The 21,691-nt window shown below is 47.1% G+C and overlaps 1 pseudogene across 1 annotated transcript in view; it reads left to right on the plus strand.

The window, feature by feature from the left end:
* Nucleotides 1-16,823, plus strand: part of LOC308652573 — a 111,832-nt pseudogene extending 95,009 nt beyond the window's left edge. The window contains exons 2-4 of the transcript in view: nucleotides 4,015-4,259; nucleotides 4,413-4,935; nucleotides 16,801-16,823. The product of the transcript in view is annotated as an uncharacterized misc_RNA (transcript). The remainder of the gene's footprint in view (nucleotides 1-4,014; nucleotides 4,260-4,412; nucleotides 4,936-16,800) is intronic.
* The last annotated feature ends 4,868 nt before the right edge of the window (nucleotides 16,824-21,691 follow it).

Here is a 21,691-nt window from a genome sequence, read left to right on the forward strand (position 1 = left end):
ATGGTGGGAGGGTGGAGCGGCAGGAAGGAGGAGGGCTACCTCCCAGGTAAGCCGCATCTCCACCTGGGCTTTGCTACTCCTCTCCGTGTGTGCCGGGACCCTTAAGTATGCATCTATGGCTGATCTTTAGAATATCATTTTAAAGCTCATACATGGAGTGGGCATTTCAAGTTTTGGTGTCTGAATCTCAGCATAGGTACACGTCTGCACCCGTCACCATGACACGGATATGGGAGACCAGTGGCCCACAGGTTGGCCATGTGGCATGTGTGGTTCACCCATCGCCCTGGCATCCACTGCCTGGACACGTGCCCTGAGGCAAGGTTTGGTTTTTGGAGGATGCCGTGAAAGTGGAATAATAATACAGTGTGCAACCTCTGTGCAGCTTACCCACTGGGGTTTACAGAGCTGTGCGCTATGGTTTCTTTTATTTCCTGGCCAAGTTGGGTGGAGGGGAAACCCGGAGTTTGTTACCCACTGGGGAACATTGGAGTGCTCCGGTACTTGGTGATTATGAACCCACCTGCTATAAACCTTTGGTTCACATTTCTGGGTGAAGTAAGTTTTTATTTCTTTAGGGAAAATAACCAGGTGTGGGATTGCTGGGTTCTAGATATGTACGTGTTTAATGTCATGAAACACTGGATCTTTATACATAATATTGCGTTTTTAAATTTAATTTTTCCAATTGTTTGTTGCTATCTCTGGAAATGGAATTGATTTTTGTATTATTGATATTTTATTCTATAATCCTGCAAAATCATTTATTGGTACTTAGGAGGAGGTTTTTATTTATTTTATTTTTTTAAATCTTTGGGATTACTTAAAGACAGTCACATCCTCTGAGTGTAGGGATGGCTTTTATTTCTTCATTTTCAATCTGTATGCTCTGAATTTCTTCTTCTTGCCCATTGAACAGGGCAGGGGTTCCAGTCTGATGTGAAACAGGAGTGAGGAGAGATGATATCTTTGCTTTCTTCTTCCTCTTGGGGGAGTAGCAAGCCGTTCACTGATAAGTACTCAGCTGAAATTTTGTTCTTTTGATCTGTTTGCAAATGTCCTTGATCACGTGTTCCTTTCTGTTGTTCAGTTTGCTAAGAGTTTTTTTCCTCTTTCTTTCATATCCATTTATAGTAGATGTGAAGTTTCATTAAGTATTTTTTTTCCCATCAATTGATGTGATCATGAGCTTGAGCCTCTTCAGACTGTTAATCTTAATGGTTCATTTTCAGATATTGGCCAACCTTGCATTCCTGGGATAAATCCCACCCCGCTCTGGTTCTTTTTTCATGCCACTGTGTTTGAAAGGCTAACACTTTGCCCTGCAGCGTTCTTTTCTTGCACCCTCTCTGTCTGCTTTTGGAGTCTGGCAATGCTGGCTTGTCGAAGGGCTTCCAGGTGTGGCTATTACTGATGGTCCTGCCATGAACTGGTTTTATGTCTCTGGGGCACAAACGTGCAGATCCACAGAGGAAGTTTGAATGACTGCTCTGAAGAAACTTGACCACAACATCATGTGTGGCGGATACTGCTGGTGCCCAGCTGCTGGTCCCTATGCCTTTCCTCCTTTGGAGGAATGCATGGACCCACACCCCTTCAGCGGGAGGTGACCAGATGGTCTGGTGCTGGCCAATGAGATTCAGATGGAAGTCTTTGGAGTTGATTTTCTAGAAAAGCGTTAGTGATGCTGATTAAAGTGACAGACTCCACTGGAAATAGCTTGTTTCCCTCCTGCCTTCTCTCTGGAATCCCTGCTGATGTCTGGGCGTGGAGGGTCACCTTTAACCATGAGCATGAATGCCCCTCTCCCAGGACGAGGCAGGGGAGCTCCTGGCTCGCTCGTGGTGGCCTGGGACTGTCTTTCTCTGGACTGGTGACCTGGGACAGTGGTCTCCATTTCATTTGCTCACCCGCCTGCCACCAGGTGCTGCTCCCTGAGGCCAAAGGCAGAATCCAGAGAGCTGGCCCACCTGGCTCCACTGTTTCTCTGAATATCTCCTGGGACAGTGTTCTGCAGCAGAGAGGAATTTGTTCAGAAAGGAATGTGAAGGCCATCTTGTACCTGACCATCTCTAACAAAGATACCAGTGCTGAGAGGGGCTCAGGGTGGCATGGCATCGGCTCCAGGACCTGCAGGACTAGGCCTGTACATGCTGATGCATCCCATCCACCTCCAGAGATCTCGCCAACCCCAATTACATCGCATTGAAGAGAAATCTATCTCCGTCCTCATAAGGTTAATGTGAGGGTATGCAAAAGCTTATCTTCCTCCGTTTCATAAGCCTTATTTCAGTGGAAAATCAATATGTTGTGACTTGAATTGGTATTAATTATCCTCATTGGAAAATGGTAAATTTAGCAAAATACATTGGCTTTATGTTTAAAAATATTGCCTGAAGTTCTGCCATGTGGCAAACACCAAGCTTAAAGGGGCCAGACAGTCCGGCCCTGCCCGCCCTCACAGCCTCACAGCCCAGAGGTGGACACACAGGGGACCCAGCATGCTGAGCCAAGGAGAACTGAGTCGAGATCGTGGAAAACAAAAGATTATGTCTTACACTGTTGTCTCCCTGGAGACTCCTGTGCAAAGCAGCCTACATGCACAGACGGAGTCTGCTCTGGGCCCAACAGACACAAAGCTACTTCTCAACATCATTTTAAAGATACAGAGAACCCAGTGGAGAAATGATAATACTAGGAAAATCTGAGAAATGCCACGAAGTCTCTGGAAATCATGTTTCAACCTTAGAAAGGAAGCACATATTCTCGGAGCACTTGCTAAATGTGGGTTTATCCTCACAGTCCTAAGTGCATTTGAAAAATGGAAATATCCTGGTTGATTTTTGTTCCAACTTTGTTTTCTCCACATCCTGACATTTTCTTCTGATTTCTAGAAATGTGGGTGCTGGCTGCAAACCCAGATATTTCTTCTGCTCAATGAATGCTCATCTTTTTTCCTCCTAAAGAATTGATATTGAAATGTACACCATCAGGGGTGATGGGATTAAAGAATTTAATGAATTACAGAAGTATTCTATTAAGGACTAGAGATCATTCTTATAAACCATGAATTAATTTTTATGAATTAGGTCCAAAGAGCTTAAGTAAAATACAGCTAATATTTCATAAGTAATTTCAGCCCTCTTTAATAGTACAAGTCTCTGGTGTGTAATATTTAGGTAATGATTATCATAAAATAGACATCTTTTGAGGGCAATTATGTGTTCTCTGTACCTCTTTGTGAAGGAGCTGGGAGGAGGATGTCATTACATTTGACAGTATATTTATCTCCCCTAATATGCATGATATTCGGATGGAAATGTGGTTATCTTCCTCTCTAGGAGGGTAATTCTGGGAGCCCTGAATACCAATCATGTCCCCAAACCTGCTCAGACGTGAAAAACAGCTCAACCAGACTCCCAAAGTACAGCCTGTTCCTGGGGATAGGGAGTCGCTGGTTTGGTTGATGAACACAGAGGGCTGTCTTCCTGGGGAGGGGGTAGGCCCCAGCAAGGGGAGAGATGGCTCAAAGAGATGGCTTACATCAGGGAAATGGTAAACACATTTCAAGGTGAAGGTGAGACTCCTCTGGGTTTGTGTTTTCAAGGAGAGTAGGATGACTGAAACAGGCCCCCAGGGAGGCCGTGAGCTCCATCCCCTGCACCTGCTCTGTCATTTTTGTTCTAGAACTGATGGTCATGGTAGTGGTGGTGGGGGTGGGGGTGGTAGAGGTGGTAGAGGTGGAGGTGGAGGTGAAGGTGGAGGTGGTGGAAGTGGTGGTGGAGGTGGTGGAAGTGGTGATGGAGGTGGAGGTGGAAGTGGTGGTGGAGGTGGTGGAAGTGGTGATGGAGGTGGAGGTGGAGGTGGAGGTGGAGGTGGTGGAGGTGGTGGTGGAGGTGGAGGTAGTGGAAGTGGTGGTAGAGGTGGTGGAGGTGGAAGTGGTGGTAGTGAAGGTGGTGGTAGAGGTGGTAGAGGTGGTGAAGGTGGTGGTAGAGGTGGTGAAGGTGGTGGTAGAGGTGGTGAAGGTGGAAGTGGTGGTGGTGATGGTAGCGGTGGAGGTAGAGGTGGTGGTGGTGGAGGTGGTAGAGGTGGTGGAGGTGGAGGTGGTAGTGGAGGTAGAGGTGGAGGTGGTGGAGGTGGTAGAGGTGGAGGTGGAGGTGGAGGAGGTGGAGGTGGAGGTGGAGGTGATGGTGGAGGTGGAGGTGGAGGTGGAGGTGGTGGAAGTGGTGGTAGAGGAGGTGGAGGTGGAGGTGGAGGTAGTGGAAGTGGTGGTAGAGGTGGTGGAGGTGGAAGTGGTGGTGGTAGAGGTGGTGGTAGAGGTGGTAGAGGTGGTGAAGGTGGTGATAGAGGTGGTGAAGGTGGAAGTGGTGGTGGTTATGGTAGAGGTGGAGGTAGAGGTGGTTGTGGTAGAGGTGGAGGTGGTGGTGGAGGTGGTAGAGGTAGTGGAGGTGGAGGTGGTAGTGGAGGTGGAGGTAGAGGTGATGGAGGTGGTGGTGGAGGTGGAGGTGGAGGTGGAAGTGGAGGTGGTGGAAGTGGTGGTAGAGGTGATGGAGGTGGTGGTGGAGGTGGAGGTGGAGGTGGTGGAAGTGGTGGAGGTGGTGGTGGTTGTGGTGGTGGAGGTGGAAGTGGTGGTGGTAGAGGTGGTGGTAGAGGTGGTAGAGGTGGTGAAGGTGGTGGTAGAGGTGGTGAAGGTGGAAGTGGTGGTGGTTATGGTAGAGGTGGAGGTATAGGTGGTTGTGGTGGTGGAGGTGGAGGTGGTGGTGGAGGTGGTAGAGGTGGTGGAGGTGGAGGTGGTGTTGGTGGTGATTTGTAGTGGAGATGGAGGTGATGGTAGAGGTGGTGGTAGTAGTGGTGATGGAGTTGGTGGTGGTGGTGGTTGTAGTGGAGATGGAGGTGTTGGTAGAGGAGGAGGTGGTGGTGGTGGTGGTGGTGGTGGTGATAGCAATTTGCATTGCTGTTGTGTCTTTCACACCAGCCTTGGAATATTTTATCTGTACCTTCTAATATTCCAATGGGACAAAGATACTCTGTTTTTTTTTCTCTCATTAATGGAGAGAAAAATCAAAGCATAAAGCATAATTCAGTTAGTGTATGATGAAATCAGAACCCTGAACCCAAATCCATAGTATAAATCAGATGTGGGGACTGTGTCTGAAACATGATTTCAACTCCAGGGATCGACTCTGTGTGTGTCCTGGGTTCTGTTGCTCCCAATTCAGCTGTCATGTTCAAGAGGCCTGTACATAAAAGTATCAGGCCATCTCGTGGCTCAGAAATGTTCTGATTTCGGCTAATGGGATCATGAAGTCAGTTATCCAGGTGTGAAAACATGGGAGTAGAAAAAAATCAAGTAAATTTTTGTTTGTTTGTTTTGTTGGTATGTTGTTTTTTCGAAATTCAGAAGAGAAGGCCTACAGAGTCTGCAAAGCTGAATAATTCACTTTCTAGACTTTGGTAGTCAGGAGAAGCATTAGGACATAGTGTGGACCAGTGAGACGCAAGAGTCGGTCTCTGGCAACGATTTTCCATCCCTTATAAAGAGTAGAAGCCCAAAGAAAACAAAGTCCTTCACCCTTCATCTTTCTTCCTGTCTAGCATTTGGACCTCATGGCTGGAAGTGCAACCACCATCTTGTGACTATGAGGCAGTGAACTGTAGGACAAGGTCTATGGAGGTAGAGAGACACTGGCCAAGTTGCTGAACCCAGACCAGTGGCCACTGACCTCTGCCTGTCCAAACCCGTTCATTGAGGTTCTTACTAAGCCGGTGTTCTGAACTGATGTAGTGTACATAACACCATTTCCTAGCCTTTTTTTTTTTTTTTTTGATGACAGAGTAAGGGTGATATGCCAGATATGAAGGAAGACATTGCAAAAGGCGCTAAGTGTAATTCCTTGTCTTAATTCAAAAAAATTATTTAAAATTCACTTCTATTTCTCCTGCCATCGGATTTGTTTCTTCAGCATGTGAATACCTGCCGCCTACATGGTGGTGATGTGCCTTGTCCAGTGTTTGATCCACAATGCCACCAGAGGGGAGGGTGGAACTTTCTGTCCTAGGTGGCCCAGACCAAATGACACATCCCTCCGCCCTTGTGTATATTGAGTGTGCTCTGTACCTACTTTTACACTGTAACCCGAGTCCCCCTCAGGCCCCATGAGTCTGGGGTATTAAGGAGGCCCCGTTAATAGTGAAGATTCGGTTCCATGAGCTCGTGGTGCAGCACCCCCTACATCCCACCCCCCCCCCACAGCCCCCACACCCCATTCCTGGGAGTTGCTGGGGTGTTTCTCAGGGGGTCTGGAGCAGTCCTTTTGCCCCTTAAGCTCCACCCCTTGACTGTAATAATGCCGGCCGCTCCGCCCCGCCCCGCTCCGTGTGCTGGCAGGGCCACTGTGAGCCCAGGCTGGCTCCTGGGGCTGCCGGGCCAGGCCAGGCTGAGCCACAGGTGCACACAGAGAGTGCCCTTTGTCACCTCTACCCAACACCAAGTGTAGACTCAGCTGGGGACCTGTATGAACCCTAAAAATGAACACATGCACATAGTGGGCAGCAAAGCAGATAAAATTTCAAATACATTTTAAAACCATGGTACAAAATGATGGAACTAATGAATGCCTCGTCGGATACCAGGAGCTCCGCTCCTCTTTCCCGTCCCAGAAGCGCTCCAACCCCACCCTGTGTGGGCCCAGGGCGGCAGGGCCTGTCCCCATCCTGGGGTGAGTCCGGGTGGCGAAGCCAGTTAGGTGGGTCACTCACGATATGTGTGAGTGACAGAACCTGCCCGGGAGGCGGAGCTTCAGCAGGGAAGACCGTGGGAAGCCAGTCAGGGCAGGCGGCAGGCAACAAGTCCTCAGATGTATCAGGAGTGTCAGGTGGCCCACGGACAGCAGGGTACCTGGCACCCCCACACAGGCACTGGACACCAGGTTTCCTGCTCCAAACGTAATGATCACTTATCACCATTGTGTCATGGATTAGTTTTGAAGCAGTTAATGATTTAAAAAAATAAGTTCCCATTTTAATAATATTCAGTTTCAGTAAAATTGTCTGGGAACTGCAGTTTGCACTTATCAAATAAAAAATCTATGAGTTTGCACTCAATTCCACATCTCTAGGAGGGTGCTCTTGAAGCTGCAGGGTAGTAATTCTGGGTGTTGCAGGGCTCCATGCGTGTGTTAACCCACAGGGGATACAGTGTGCTAAACCGAGGTTCACAGACACTGCTGTGCTCCACTGTCCTACAGTGACCACCGAGGACTGGTAGAGCCAAGGTCTTGTTGGGAGGGGTGTTATTGTCCTGCTTTTCTTGCAGACAGTGGCCACAGGAAGCAGACTGCAGTTGGTTTTATTATTGCCTCCACATTGACCACAAAAAGCACAGCCTTGTATCTGCCACTGGGTGGGCAGCTCCACCTCTTGGCCCTCGACTGGACCTGGTGATCCACTGGCCACTTCGAGGTCCTGGGAGCAGCTGTCCTGAGGTCAAGGCCACTGTGACTGGGGGAGAGTGGGAAGGAGCGTGGTATCCTGAGGATTCTGGAAGCCTCACAAGGACTCAGTCCTGTCTTGGGTGTGTCCAAGAGATACTGTCTGTCCCTTCTTGGGGAAGTCAGGGTGCTCAAGTGCTTCTGAAACATCAGAGAGCACCAGGGTGGGACAGAGAGAGGGACAAGAAAAGCCTCCTGGCCCAGTAAGCTGGTGCACCTGCATTCTTCTCACCAGACCTGTTATAGGATCCTAATAAAACTACAGAAGCAGCGGGCATGGTGGCCCACGTCTGTAATCCCAGCGACTTGGAGAGAGGCGGACAATTGTAAGTTTGAGGTCAGCCTCTGAAACTTAGTGAGACCTTGTTTCAAAATAAAATATAAAAAGGGCTGGGAATGTAGCTCAGTAGTTAATGGCCCTGGGTCAGTCCCCAGTACTACCCCCACCCCTCCGGGGGGAAAAAAAATCCTGCTTTGACAGAAGCAGAATGTTTGCACAAGATGAAATTGTTACCAGGGAGGAAGTTAAATAAACCCTCTATAGGCTGGGGCTGGGGCTCAGTGGTAGAGCACTTGTCTGGCATGCGTGAGGCACTGGGTTTGATTCTCAGCACCGCTTATAAATAAAATAAAGGCCCATCGACAACTAAAACAGTGAAAATAAACCCTCTAGCTTCATTTTCTTTGTCCATTTAAGAGTCAGCAAGGTTTGGAGATCCCAGCTGCACAGTACATTGTCACCTCTGACGTGGGAGTATGAGGACGGTCACCCGGTTACTCTCAGAGACTCGGGCTGCTTGGATGAAGACGCCCTCTTCACTTGTGCCTGTGGCTGTCCACTGGGAAGGTGGAATGGGACAAAAGGTGTGGCACCTCTGTCTTCATACTCTGCCTGTGCCCTTTGCTGCCTTAGCGTAGGTCAGAGTCACTGAGCTCCACATGTGGACATGCTGCCTGCCGTGGGAGCTGGTGTGTTCCTTCTACCCCACCCTGTGCCTTCCCGGCACCCACAGCAGCCCAGGCACCGACAGTCCTTCCACCCTGTCACCAGGCCCCGGTGGAGCCATGAGGACAGGAGGTTTGTACAGGACAGTGGTGCCAGCTGTAAGAGTCACTCAGTGGACCCCAGGACACATTGACTGTGCACACTTGGTGGTCTGAGACTGTTGCAAAAGAAACATCTTTTGAAACTCTGCCCCTGGCCAGTGGGAAAGGACGGAACTCTACTACCCCAGCAAGTGAGCCAAAGCCCCACCTGCCTTTGCTCAGGGAGCAGCCTGCCCCCATCAGTGCTGCCTCCCTTCCACTGAAACCCCCGTGCAAACCTTGCCTGTAATTTGTGCCAGTGGCTGGGTCTCATTTCTCCCTCGGTGGGTCAGAAGCCATCCTCTGCAGCAGCGCCTGTCTTCCCACCATGCTAGTGCCGAGATCCCAGGCCTGTCTGCGTCCACACTCCGCCTGCTCTCACCTGGGAGGCCCACCTCTTAGGTGGAAGCAGCAGGCTCTCTTGCCCTCTGGCTTCTGGTGGGGCTGGCAGTGGGAGCCTGGGCACGATTTGGGAGGATGTAGTAATTCCCCAGTGCTGCAACTCCTACCCTGCGTGGGGCACTTCAGGGGGGCTCAGCTCTTGCCTCCCCAAGCCAGCATCATCCTGTCCCCTGGTCCCTTTAGACATGGGTGGTGACATAACCATCTTGCTCCTGGTGGTATTGGCACCCCTGGTATTGCCCTTAGCCCTGCTCCTCTTCCAAGTGACCTCCCCATGAAGGTGCTGCATGGGGACATTGGCCAGGGAGCCATCATTCTGCCACCCTGCCTGATAAAATAGTCAACTATTTCTCCTGGGTTGCTTCAGTGCCTCCTTTGTTAGCAGGTGCTCTCCCTAACCTTACTCAAAGACGCTAATTAGAATATCAATGACTTTCTAAATCTTTGTGGATTTTATCATAATGTTAGATTCCTTGGAAGCTCCACTTTTCTCTCCCCTGACAAGTTACTGCCAAATTCTACTACAGGTCTTATGCTGAGCTCATCACTTCTGAAATGCCCCCTTCTCTATCCTGTCCTGATGGAATCTCCCCTCCGACTTGGAGGCGATAGATAGCCCTGGTGTGACAGTCCCTCCTCACTCTTAAAACCTGAGGCCACCTCTGGTCTTCCGTTTCTCCTGAAGGCCTCTGGTATGAGATAATCCTCTGCTCTGGGGGCCCTTGCTCCTGCTGAACTCCTCTCCTCAGCCTGTGGCAGAGCCTGAGCCAGGCACTCTCCTCTGCCCAAAGGTCCACATCACCAGCAACAGCTCCTGTCCTGGCAGCAGGTGACTGCAGGTGTAGACAGTTTTAACCCAAATATTTAACAAGGAGAGGGTTAGAGATAAGACATTCTAGAACAAATTAGTCACAGCTCTTGAGTCTTCAAATAAAATTGCTTTGTGTGTGGTTCTCTCTAGACTCTATGGGCTTACCGATGGTAGCACGGGTCTTGACCAGAGAGCAGGTTCACAGTGCGCTCCAGGGACACTGAATCAACCCCAGGTAGGGGTGCCCATGGCTGAGTCTGGGGGCAGCCAACGTATTTAGCATAGCTCCCTTGCTCACTGTTGGCCGACCTTGGCTGGGCAGCATGTGAGTATGCGCGGGGCTGGCCTTTGGTCTCCACGCTGTGCTGTTCTTGGAGTCCATTCCCAGCTGGTGTCTGGAAGTACCCACCTTTTGAAAGCTACTTTAGTTGGTTTGTGCTGCTATAAAAGACAAGACCACAACTGGGTGGCCTGCCACAGGAAAGTGCTTCCTCCCTCATAGCCCTGGGGGCTGCAAGCCCTCGGCCCAGGTGTGGGCAGGGCTGGTCCCTCCTGAGGTCTTGCCAGGGTGGCCTCCTCACTGTGTGTTCACATGACTTTTTGTCTCTGCACATGAAACCTTGGTGTCGCCTTATGACAACAGTCCTGTTGGATTACAACCCCACCCTAAAGGTTTCATTTCATTTAATTACCTCCTTAAAGGCCTCATACAAGAATAGTCACATGAGGTTTGGGGTTTAGCATATGAATTTGTGGGAGACACAATTCAGGCGATCATAAAAGTTTATGCTTGCTGTTCTTGCTGGTCAGGTTGGGCCCTATAGGTTCGGCCTCAGCAGCCAGCAGCACCGCAACCTCAGATTCACCACAGAGTAAAGCGTGCTTTTCCCTCACTGTGTTTGGATAGTTCTGGATGTTTCTGGATGATTTGGCTGGTTCTGGATGCTTTGGTTGGTGTGGTTGACTCACCAGGGCAGCTCTCTCACCAGGCCACACTGACTTAGTGTAGGGAGGTCTCTGCAGCAGCCCAAGCCCCTGGTCAGGGCAGGGGGGATGTGAAGGTGCACACTGGCCCTCTACCCTCTGGCCCAGAAGCCATGCATCCAGCTGTGCTCACTCTCCACGGGCCATAACTGGTCTTGTGGTACTGCCCACCCGCAGAGCGCTGAACAGTGGTCACTGCAGCATCTCAAAGGAAAGAGCAGAATGTTGGTTTGGGCAGGAAAGCCTGTCACTGTGTCCCGCACGAGGACAACAGCTGTATTGTCGTCCTTCCTGGGCATCCAGTGGCAGGCACTATAGTAAAAAATGTACATACACTATTCGGAGTTCAGTCAGCACTAAAACTCTAGAAGAAATGATTGGTTCCTCATGGTGAAGAACTGTTATCCCCAAGTTCTGGAAAAACAAGTTTTCCCAGGAGGAACAGAAGGAATGCCAGTCTGTGACACACGAGGAATCGGGTTTTGGAGGTGACTGTGGTCATTTTGCAGAGGAAGCTCAGGCTGTCCTCAGGAGCTGGAGGATGGGGGGCCACTTTCCAGGACTTGGAATGTGGGGAGCTGGCGACCATCACACTGGTGGCTGGTGGTTGGTCAGGAGTTCCCAGGGGTGGACGGTGGCACATGCATCTCTGGCTTGCATTCGGTTTTGTGATTTTCCATGCCAGCAGGGCAGCTCCCTGAGGTTCTACCCGATCTCCAGCCGAGGTCCTTTTTAGTGGACAGAAAAGCTCTGTGTCAGTTTTGTGGGTGGCAGACAGGCGTGGCAGGCAGGCAGTCACACAGGGAAGCCAGACTGGGAGTGACGCGTTGGGCTGACTCCCAACTGAGGAAAACAAAGGAGTAGAGGGGAGAGAAACGAAAACCATCCACTTCAAATAAATTAGAAGGGTGGCCCTCATCGGGGTTGTGTGCCCCCGGCCCTCAGGAACATGTTGAACTTCTGCTATGCTGTGGGATTTGGCGCTGACCATTGTGTGTGTACCAGAAATCTGGGGGGTTCTGGGTCTTCAGGCAGGAGGTCCGGGCTGTATGAACGTAAGTAACCAATGTGGCGTGTCCTTGGGGATGAAGATGGTCGTTCCTTTCAGTTACATATATTTTTCTGAGATGGATAAATGGTGTGAATAGGTTTTCTCTATTCAGAGTGTCTTAGTTGACTTTTTCAACTAAAGTAGTGGACCTGAGATTGGGTCATTTGTTTATTTTTTATGTTTTTTAATTTAATTGATTTTATTATTTTTTAAATACATGACAGTGGAATGCATTACAATTCTTATTACACATACAGAGCAGAATTTTTCATATCTTTTTTAATTGTTATCTTTTTTTATTGTTGGTCATTCAAAACATTACAAAGTTCTTAATATATCATATTTCACAATTTGATTCAAGTGGGTTATGAACTCCCATTTCATATCTTTGTATATAAAGCATGTAAAGTATGTTCATGCCAATTCATGTCTTTATACATGTACTTTGGTTTTTTTGCATTACAATTCTTTTTACACATATATACCACAATTTTTCACATCTTTTTGTATATAAAGTATGTTGACACTCAATTCGTGTCTTCATACATGTACTTTGGATAATGATGTCCATCACATTCCACCATCCTTGCTAATCCCCTGCCCCCTCCCTTTCCCTCCCATCTCTCTTTTTTGTTTTTTTGGGGGATTGGCTAACTTCACTTAGCATTATCCTCTCCAGTGCCATCCATTTACCTGAAAATGCCATGATTTTATTCTCTTTTATTGCTGAGTAAAATTCCATTGTGTATATATGCCACATTTTTTTAATCTATTCATCCACTGAAGGGCATCTAGGTTGGCTCCACAGTTTAGCTATTGTGAATTGTGCTGCCTTAAATATTGATGTGGCTGTGTCCCTGTAGTATGCTGTGTTTAAGTTTTTTGGTATATACTGAGGAATGGGATAGCTGGGTCAAATGGTCGTCCCATTCCCAGATTTCCAAGGAATTTCCATACTGCTTTCCATATTGGCTTCAAGAGATTGGGTCATTTGTAATGAATAGAAATTTATTTCTCACAGTTCCTAAGGTGGGGAAGTCCAAAGTCAAGGGAGGGTGGCATCTGGCAAGGGCTTTCTTGTTGACTCATCCTGTGGCAGAAGGTGGAGGGAGAGTGAAGTGGGGGTGCAGGCTGGACCCCCATTTCTTCACAAACCCATTCCTGTGGTAATTAATTCCTTCACTCTGCCTTTAAGGTGGAATCACTTCTCTTCAGGTGTCACCTCTCAACACCATGGCTTTGGGGTTGAGCTTACAACACAGTGTTTTTGGGAACAATTCAAACCACAGCACACGAAGAGGCTCCCCCTCATTGCGGCTGTCCAATCTTCAATAACAGACTTTTGCAACTACAATAGTGGACCTGAGATTGGGTCATTTGTCGCCCCCCTTATCGAGCATCCTGCCTTTTTCCGGAGAGGTGCCTACTGCTGCTTCTGCTCCAGTGTGTCACCTTTCTTGGTAGGTGTAGCCACTCTAACTTCAGTTATTGTTATATTTATTTTAAAGAGCGTTTTCCCTTACTAGCAAAAGAAACATTTTCAACAGCAAATTAAAGAAAAATTCAAACAACTTCATTATGATAAAGCAGATAAAATGGTCTATACCAGTGGTTTTTCAAAAAGCATTTTGGCTTTGGAGTCTTCTTGCCATGCCCCCCCCCCTCCAATCCCCTTGTAAGAGAAATTTTACCTGGAACTTCAACAAGGACAACAGAAAAGGGCCTCTGGCCTGAGCACTCTTCCTTCTGTTTCCCATGTGGGGTGGAGGTGGCCAGTGGCACACCTACAGAGGAGGGTCCTGAGGTCCCTTTGTGGCTCCCTGGCTTCAGGAACAAGCCGCTGGGTTCTGGCTCCATGGTGTTCTCGAACGTTCTGGCAGCAGGTCAGACCACTCTGGGACACACTGATGAAGGGTAAGGAGAGGTCAGCCTGGGAGAGCGGGGATGATCCATCACTGAAGGGGATGATGGGGTTAAGAGCATTCTTGGTGAGGTTGTGTCTACAAAGTAATAAGCTGTCAGAGCGGGTCTGATTTAGGAGGGGTGTGTGGAAAGATCTTGTTTTGCCAGGGTTAGACCCGTGAAGTGAGGAGGGATAGTGAAACATGTTTCTCCTTTTTTTTTTTTTAATTATAACAATGAAAAGTTTTAGAGTCTGAATTATGTATCTCCCCTTTACTAGTAATTAAGCAATTCATTAGTGAAGGAAAAGAGTTAATCTCCAATCTGAACAACATATACTAAAACCACTCTGCTGTTGAAGGCGTGTTTGAGGAGAGACATTCATTTCAATAACATTTTACATTATTCGTTTGTATTTTTTTAAAGTAAATAGGACTTATTTTTAAAGCAGATTTGGGTTTATAGAAAACTGGTGTGTACAGAGCTCCCCACACCCCCTCCCTTCCCCACCCTGACTCACTTCCCCTGTTATTAACATCCTGCATAGTAGAGGACAGCTGTTAACAATTGATGAGACAAAAACCGATGGTTGCTATTAACTAAAATGCATACCTAAGTTAGTGTTCCCCCTGTGTTGTCACAGTCTATGGGTTTTGACAAAGGTATTGCGTCATGTATCTACCATGTTTCATAGGGAATGTTTCACTGCCCTATAAACCCCTATACTCTCGCTTCTCATCCTTTACCCATCCCTTACCCCCATGGAGAAACTGATTTTTTTTTTTTTTAATTCTCTTAGCTGTCTCCTCCATAGTCTGCCTTTTCCAGAATGCCCTGCAGTTGGGAGCAGGCAGGACTCGTCTTCTCATCTTGCCTTCTTGCAGTCAGCAATAAGCATTCAAAGCTCCTTATGTGGTTCTGTGGCCTGAGAACTCGTGTCTTTTTATCACTGAAGAATATTCCACTGCATGTGATAGCTCTGCTGCTTATCCATTCACCCGCCCCAGGGCATCTTGGTTACTTCCACATTTCAGTGGTTATGAATAAAGCTGATGTAAATATTCAGGTTCAGGCTTTGTGAGGATATAAGTTTTCAACTCCTTAGGGTAAATAACAAGGAGCACAAAAGCTAGGTTGTATGGTGAGAATTTGTTTAATTTTTTAAGAAACTGCCAAACTAGACTTCAAAATGGCTATTTTTCTTTTTGTAATATTTTTTTGTTGTTGTTGTTTTCCTGCTTACAACACTGGTCTCCATCTTTTTTGGTAGTTAATTGCTTGTTACACTTATCTTCTTTTAATAGAATCTTCTATTAATTCTCTTACCTATATTCTGCTTTCTTAAAAATATATATTTTTAATTTTAAAAGTAACAAGTAAGTTAAGATGGGAAAAACTGAGAATTCAATTTTTTTGTACATACTAATTTATTTTTAAATAAATCTAAAATTTAATTTTAAAATTCAATTTTTAAGATGCTGTTTCACAAGAGCTTTCCAGGACGCTGGGCAGCACTTCCTATTCATATTTTTTGCTTTGTCTTAGCTTATGTACCTTGTTAGGGAAAGACCACAATAGTAGAAATGTCCAGCTCTCTGTGCATAACAAGATTGTCACAACCAAGTCCCCAGAGTCACATTTTGGCGGCTAAAACTATGTCTAGACTTCAGGGCTCCAGTTTGGTTTTTTGGTACTTTATCAATTAAACGCCCTGGCTTTCCAAAAGGGAGGCTATCAAAGGTATGTATATATTTTGTTGAATGCCTGATTCCAGATCAGAGCGAAGTTCCATTTCAGTCTGATAAAGTCTTATCAGGCAGAGAGAAACAGAGCAAGCAGGAAATTTGAATGATGAGATTAGTTCACTTCTGAGGGCTTCCTAATGATTAGCCTCCTCTTTGAAAAGTGTTGGTGATGGGGCTCGACCCTCCTTGATCAGTGGCTGTGATCTGCTCTGCTGCCAGCAGGCATGGCTTGCACTGGGAGACCCGCACGTAGGTGCTCAGCCTTCAGGGCCTGCGGGCCTCCTTTGGAACTCTTTCGGGATTGAGTCTTTTTTTTTTTTTAAGGCAAGTTTGGGCCTGGTGGTGAATACATACAAAGAACGTTCAGCTAATTGTTCGATTGAGGGAAAATAATAAAAACTATGGATTTTATATCATCAGGTCTCAATGAGCTAAATCAGCGAAGTCAGAAAATAGACCAGAGTGCACCCACAGAATTGGAGCTTTTGAGGAGTCTAGTTCTGAGGACAAAGCCAGGCAGCCAGGCGACAGGTGGCCTGAGGAGCTCACAGAATGATGTGACATTGGGAAAATGGAACTGGAAAATTCCCTCCGGTGGCTGAATTTTGTTTCTGGGACTCCAAGGCGATCTGCCTTGCGCATTTCATATCGGTGGAGAGCCATGGGCGAGGACTCGGTGGGTGTCACCTCCTCACCCCTTGACTGCCCCGAGTGACCCTTCTGTCAGTGCCGGGGATCCGAGAGTGTGCCCCAAGACGGTTTCCGGCCACCACCCGGACCTGTGGAAGAATCCATGGTCCCTCCCGGGAAGTGCGCTCCGCAGCCTGCCAGGAGCAGAACTGCTGGGCGCGCAGCCCCGCGCGGCCACGGCCTCGCCTGCGGGTCCTGATGCTCCGGGGAGGCAGACTCGGCGTCGGGTGTGCGTGGCACACCTGGGGGAGAGGCTCCCGTTCAGGTGCTTTTCAGGCAGCCTGGGGGCGGGGAGGGGAGGCGACCCAGCGTCCGTGCGGCAGTGGCCCCAGTAGTCCTGGCCCCGCGCCTCGCAGAGCCGGAGCGAGGGTGGGTTCCGCCTCCTAGGACAAGCGTTTTGCCACCAAGCTGCAGGTGTGGCCCGAAGAGCTGATTTCTACGTGTGGAGAGCGGCGACGTGCTCTCTCCTGCCTTCCAGGCTGTCACCCAAGGTATTTTTTGGAGGTCTATGACCCAAAGGAGACGAGATGAGGCAGGAATCTTAGAACTGCGACGCCCGAACACCCTGACAACGCGGGAGCGCTAATTAAAGACCCCTCACTCTGCTGACTTGAACACTTAATGCTTTTTCCCCCTTAGAAAAATTGGAAGGAGGCGTGTGACCCGTGTCGCCTGGGGACAGGCAGGGGTCCGACGGGGACGCGGGCGCCGGGGTCCCCGGGGTGCCCCCCTCTGCGGCCCTGGTGCGGCGTCGGGGTGCGAGGGGGGTGCCTGCGGGTGTCAGGCCGTGTCACTAGATCTTCCACGGGGGCACCGTCGGCGGGTGCCCAAGATTTAGAGCGTAATGGAGAAGTTCTCGCTCGGGCTTCTGCCGGCCCGGGACTGGACACTCACAGAGGCGCCCTGGCGCTGCTTTGCACGACAACAAAGGGGAGACGACAAAGGCAGCCCGTTCTGCTCCGGTTGGGCGCAGGCGGTGGCTTTGGAGTCACGTGAGCCAGGCGGAGGGCGGGGGCTGACGACAGCCGCGCGCTCCCGCGCAGCTCTGGCCTCCGGGTTGGCGGTGACTTGCGCGCGGCTGAGTCACTTCGCCTCCCGGTGCTGACCGCGGTTGCGGGCTGCGGGAACCGGGTCCCCTGTGGCCAGCGAGCCTCTTCCAGGTAGCGCCCGGCTCCCCGGGGGCGCCGGTGTGTGTCCGGTCACCCTCCGTCGCCGGGCAGGTCGGAGCGCGCGGCAGCCCTGGGTCGTCTAGGCTGGCGGCGAGCCCCGGGGCCGCGGGACAGCGAGCGCGGGCCTGGTGGCTGTTTTGACAAACGGCGGGTGTTTTTCTGTCTGAGTATCTGGCGGCGCAGGTGAAGCGCTGGCCGCTGGTATCTTGGCTCGCCGCTGGCTCTCAGGCTCTGCAGGGAGTGGCGGGCCATCCCTGCCAAACGTTCCAGCAAAGCTGTGAAAACAAACCGGGCAGATTAGCTGGACCCGCTGGCCAGCTCCCGAGTGTTAACTGCCCTGGCTGCCCTCGCTTCGCAGCCCTTTTCCATTCTTTCATTTAGCAGTGCCCTTATCAATTAGCACACGGGTTTGCAGGTATTTTTCTTCTTCTTCTTGGAGTTCCACTGTGTTTGGCAGGATCTCTCATCCTTGGGCCCGACACTAATGCTGACTCTCAGATTTTAATCTCCAAATACAATACATCATTTATTTATTTATTTATCTTTTAAATAAAGGCAACTTTCATGATTCGAAAAAGCAACGCCTGTTCATTAAAGAGACAGTAGAGGATGCAGATGAACCACGGGGAAAGTTCAGAAGTGTGCCTACCTCTGCCTGCATTACTTCCCTGGGTGCAAGCCCTGTGCGATCTGTGTTGCACCACGTTGAACTCAAATCCTCTGGACTTAGGCCATGGCAGATAAAGGCTGTCAACTTCATTTCTAAAAGATACAGTTCAGCACGTGTAAACACCACTGCCATTAGGTGCCTTAGGGAGGGGCTCTTCAAACTGCAGACTGGACTTTTTCGAGTCCGCCTCTGGTTTGAAAACAGAGCCAATCTGGGATAAAGCGAGCTTGGGTCCCTTTTGAGGTGAAATCAGAGTGAATTAAAAAGAGTGATTACGCCCTTCTTTAATCAAAAGCTCCAGAGATGATGTTTCTTTTAAAAAAGGAACATCAAGGAACGGGCCTTGAAAACGACTTTCGTCTTTTCTGGAGCGTTTCAGAGCTGGAGTGCATTTTAAGAGTTGCCATTTGTTCTTAAATATCAGACTCTAATATCACCCTTTTGTCCATGCCTGTCCTTCAGTGTATCAGAAAGGGCTGAGCTGGCTCTGGCTTTGTTGTGAATAGCAGAAGCTGTCAGATGACTAATTCTCTCGAAAGCTCACTGAGACATTTATTTTGCCTCTGTTGCTATGAATCCTGTGTTCTTTTGTGTCATGTAACAATACAGGTTACATATCTAAAGTATGGCCCTGACATGAGGGGACTTGGTCATAGCATCTACATTTTGCTTAAAATAATAATAATAAAATGATTCAATATACTACTTAACAAATCTGCTGTATGCCCTTGAATAGGTTGTGCACTGTGCCATGAAAAGAGATCCATTCTTTTATTACTATCCAAACAAGTTTAAAAGCAGCAGTGCCTGTTTGTATTAGTCATATGGCTCAATTAACTTGAAATAGTGTTAAGTGGTAAAATAAAAACACACTGAAATTCACAGGAAAATGTTTGTTCAAACATTTTGCAACTACTTCAGGAAAACACTATTTCTTTAGGTAGAAAAATAAAAACAATCTATACACAATCATTTAAAGAATTGACATTCATGTTAAAATCTTCCTTTGCATTACTTAAAAGTAGATAGCCCATTTATTTTAGATAAAAGCTTCATCAGAACACAAACATTTTTGACTGATAAGCAAATTTAAAAAGATAAACATTACTTGTCTCCTTCCAAGAACTTGATTTGTCGGATTCTTCCCAAAATGCCTGGTTGGGGACCTCAGATTGGTGAATATTTTAAAAAAATAAAGAAAGAAAAGGTGTTTTTGTCAGAAAGTAAATGTGTGCTTGTTTTTTTAACCTGAGACATTTAAAAATCAGTAGAGCCAGAATTAATTAGTGCCAGACTTCTCTCACATTTTTTGGCTTTTATTTTACTTGTTGGTGCCCATTTTACAATCACACTATTAACTTTACCTGGCAGGCTGCATTCCAACTGTCCTGCTGGCATCTGTGAAAAGTGGGACTGGATTTTTTTTTCCTGTAATAACTCTTCAAGATTTAAAATCTAAAATTAAAGACTAAAAATTATATTACTTTTTGATTCCATACATAATTACCATCTTAAGTATTTAGATTTTAGAGAAAACTTGAGATTCAGTCTAAAATTTTTACATCTTATGAAACTATGAGAAACTTGAAGTTGAAATAGGATCCTTTGATTTTTTTTATGTTACTCTATTCACTGACCAACTTTTAAATTTAAGCATTTAAAACATAAACCTAATATTCCCAATTTTGTCATAGTTCTTGGGAAATTGTGCGAATGATCATAGATAGCATTTTAACATCACTCATTTTTTTTTTTTTAAAGAGAGAGTGAGAGAGAGGAGAGACAGAGAGAGAGAGAATTTTTAATATTTATTTTTAGTTCTCAGCGGACACAACATCTTTGTTGGTATGTGGTGCTGAGGATCGAACCTGGGCCGCACGCATGCGAGGCGAGCGCGCTACTGCTTGAGCCACATCCCCAGCCCAACATCACTCATTTTATTGAGTCATATTGGGCATACTTGCTAAGATGAAGCTAATTTTTAAAAATTGCAAAAATAAAAAATTTGTATTAGACCCAAATTTGAATTAAATTAGTTTTGAGACATCAATAGTACCTCAGAACTGACCTAACTTATCATTTTTATTCATATTGCTGTTATTTCTTACAATTTTTGACTTCTCTTCAGGTCATCCTTTACTATTTCTAGAATTGAAACTAAAAGTTTTACTAAAAGAGAGATGTGAAGTCCCCTTATTTCATTCTCTGAAGATAATGTGCTCTGTATGTCTTCCAATTAGTCTCATATAGATTACATTATGCTCTATAAGCAAAAGCAGTGCAGTAACATGAGAATGCACACATAAAGCTGTTAACAAAGTAACTTTACTGGTTAGTGTTTAATTAGACGTAGCTTAATTTTTTTTTTTTTTTACCATTAGTAATAACATGAGTACTTTTGCATCTGATTCGTACGCAAAACACGTGTTAAGTCTGTTGGAAGGACTGCTCCCTGGTCCCCAAGCTCATTTCCTGGGAAGGTGGAGGGGGAGATCCACTACATACAGTGTTCAGTCTTTTACAAAAGAGTAAGCCTGAGTGTCAGCTGCCACTGCAGAATTTTCTTCACTGGGCAACTTGTATGTGAGGTTAAATTGTGTATTTTTTTTTCTTTGGGGAATTGAACCCAAGAACATTTTACCACTGAGCTACACCCCAGCCCTTTTTATTCTTATTTTTAATTTTGAACAGGGTCTCAAAACATTACTGAGGCTGCCTTCGAACTTGAGATCTTCATGCCTCAGCTTCCTGAGTCACGGGTATTAAAAGCATGTGCCCTGGGGCCTGGGAGCTGCCTTTCCACAGAAAGCATGAGACACTGACTTCTAAAACGAAGGTGTGCAGACTGAAGACACTGCTCAGAGATGGAGTCCTTGCTTAGCATGTGGAGGCCTGGGTTCTATCCCCAGAACCCTCAGAAATAAAATAAAATCTTAGTATGGCTTTTCCTAAGTCAGTAATTACATTATACTTTCAAATGGATGCAGAATTTGGATCCGGACAATATTGATACTAGTCTTTTAATGACTTATTTTATTATTTCTTAAAACTAAAATTTAGGTAAAACAAAGAAATAGAGCGTTTGCCATCTCTGGCAGTCTCTTTAATCAAATGCAAGACATTGCAGAGAAGGAGTCAGCGCTGAGATTCTTGGACATCACACAGTTTTCCTTGGCCTCTTTCTTCGCTGCCATTGCATGAAGGGCTACAGTGAGGCTTGGTTTTTATGTGCAGCAACAAAGCCTGCCTGGATAAGTGGCTTTGATTGGAGCAGTTATCATGCATATTTCTATAGAACGCTCATAATTACCTATTTTTCTTGGCAAAAGCATTACATATTTGAACACATTACATACCAAAATATCCCTCGTTTGTGTGAAACTTAATTCGTTATTTTAAAATATACTCCTTGCATATATAATAACTTGACAAAGAAACTTCTTAAATTGGGGCTAGTTTGACATCTCTGGTTATCAATTAGGGTTATTTTTATGAGATAAGGCCACTGCGTGACCTCACATGTCAGCTCTTCACTGAAGGACCTGGAAGCAAGCTAAAGGGCAATTCCTAGACTGCACCTAGTGTAAACAAATGATCGCTCTACCTGCCTGTGGGGACGCGCAGGTGATGTTGGCACAGTCCCCACCTCCCGGAACCAGTCTTTCTGCACTCCACATTTATTTCCCATGAT

Source organism: Spermophilus citellus (assembly GCF_964194105.1).
Source record: "Spermophilus citellus genome assembly, chromosome: 1".
Classification (NCBI taxonomy): Eukaryota; Metazoa; Chordata; class Mammalia; order Rodentia; family Sciuridae; genus Spermophilus; species Spermophilus citellus.